This window comes from Hemibagrus wyckioides, linkage group LG02 (assembly GCF_019097595.1).
Source record: "Hemibagrus wyckioides isolate EC202008001 linkage group LG02, SWU_Hwy_1.0, whole genome shotgun sequence".
Taxonomy (NCBI): domain Eukaryota; kingdom Metazoa; phylum Chordata; class Actinopteri; order Siluriformes; family Bagridae; genus Hemibagrus; species Hemibagrus wyckioides.
This window is the reverse complement of record NC_080711.1, coordinates 1,751,428-1,753,589: the sequence shown is the minus strand read 5'-3', so window position 1 is coordinate 1,753,589 and position 2,162 is coordinate 1,751,428.

Below are 2,162 nucleotides of genomic sequence, written 5' to 3'. Positions count from 1 at the left end.
GTCTTAGGCGTGTCTTAGGTGTGTCTGAGGCGTGTCTTAGGTGTGTCTTAGGTGTGTCTGAGGTATGTCTGAGGTGTGTCTGAGGTGTGTCTGAGGTGTGTCTGAGATGTGTCTTAGGTGTGTCTGAGGTGTGTCTGAGATGTGTCTTAGGTGTGTCTGAGGTGTGTCTTAGGTGTGTCTGAGGAATGTCTGAGGTGTGTCTGAGATGTGTCTTAGGTGTGTCTGAGGTGTGTCTTAGGTGTGTCTGAGGTATGTCTGAGATGTGTCTGAGATGTGTCTGAGGTGTGTCTGAGGTGTGTCTTAGGTGTGTCTTAGGTGTGTCCGAGGCGTGTCCGAGGCGTGTCCGAGGCGTGTCCGAGGCGTGTCCGAGATGTGTCTTAGGTGTGTCTGAGGAATGTCTGAGGTGTGTCTGAGGTGTGTCTGAGATGTGTCTTAGGTGTGTCTGAGGAATGTCTGAGGTGTGTCTGAGGTGTGTCTGAGATGTGTCTTAGGTGTGTCTGAGGTGTGTCCGAGGTGTGTCCGAGGCGTGTCTGAGGCGTGTCTGAGGTGCGTCTGATGTGCGTCTGAGGTGTGTCTGAGGTATGTCTGAGGTGTGTCTGAGATGAGGTGTGTCTGAGGTATGTCTGAGATGTGTCTGAGGTATGTCAGAGGTGTGTCTGAGGTGTGTCTGAGGTGTGTCTGAGATGTGTCTTGGGTGTGTCTGCAGTGTGTCTGAGGTATGTCTGAGATGTGTCTTAGGTGTGTCTGAGGAATGTCTGAGGTGTGTCTGAGGTGCGTCTGAGGTGTGTCTGAGGTATGTCTGAAGTGTGTCTTAGGTGTGTCTGAGGTGTGTCTGAGGCGCGCCTGATGTGTGTCTGAGGTGTGTCTGAGGTATGTCTGAGGTGTGTCTGAGATGAGGTGTGTCTGAGGTATGTCTGAGATGTGTCTGAGGTATGTCAGAGGCGCGTCTGAGGTGTGTCTGAGGTATGTCTGAGGTGTGTCTGAGGCGCGTCTGATGTGTGTGTAAGGTATGTCAGAGGTGTGTCTGAGGTGTGTTGGAGGTGTGTCTGAGGTACATCTGAGGTGTGTTGGAGGTGTGTCTGAGGTGTGTCTGAGTCTCCTCACACTGGCCACGCCTCATTTCCTAGGCCTGACAGGCCCTAGTGCACACTCTTTACCTAGGGCCCTAAAACCTAGTGTCCACTCACATTTGTTGAGTGTCACGATGTGTGGTGAGAGGACGAGGACAAACTCATCACTACTGAAGAGACGCAAAACCAAATAAACACAGTGACTAAGCAGAGAGAGAGAGAGAGAGAGAGAGAAACGAGTGGGTGAATGAATAAAAGTCTTCACATGAATTCACTCTATCCTCAGATTTATTACGCTAATGCTGCTGATGTCACTGCACACCTCCATCTCTCTCTCTCTCTCTCTCTCTCTCTCTCTCACACACACTCTCTCTGACTCAAACACAGTCTTCTTTCTTTCTTTCTTTCTTTCTTTCTTATTATGTCATGCATTTGTTCTTTCTTACTTAAAATCACTCTTATAGCAGCTTCATTCTTTTCTACCCCCATCTCTCCTCTCTCTCTCTCTCTCTCTCTCTCTCTGTCTCTCTTTTTTTAAATCTTTCTGCTCACAATGTCCACATCACAGAGGATGTAAACACACACACACACACACACACACACTGAGGTGAGCAAACCCTGGACAGAAGCCGAGTCCAGGTGACTCGTGACCCGAGCACCGGTGAATCCGAATCATCCTCGTTATCATCTGACCATGCCTCTTTATAACGTTTCCTCATAATCCCGCCCCCTTTATTAGAGCTCCACCCCAAGACAATACAACTCTGGCACAATCCCAGAAATAAGATCCACGTGTTAAAAAGATAAAAATATCCTTCATTTCTAATCGCAGCTTTCCATCTGGTCAGAGCTGCTTTAGTCTCGCTGACCCGAATTACACTCTGTGAAGCTAAAAGCAGACAACGGCGTGTTCATGTCACACACACACACACACGCTCAGGAGGATGCCGAACCCCTCGCTGCTCTCGTTTCCAAACCAGGATGGAAATAAATCTGACCGTTGCTTTACCCTGAGTCCAAGCTGCTGCTGCTGCTGCTGCATTCACACATGAGCTTAGTAGTGCACAAATGCGTGTGTGTGCATCACACACT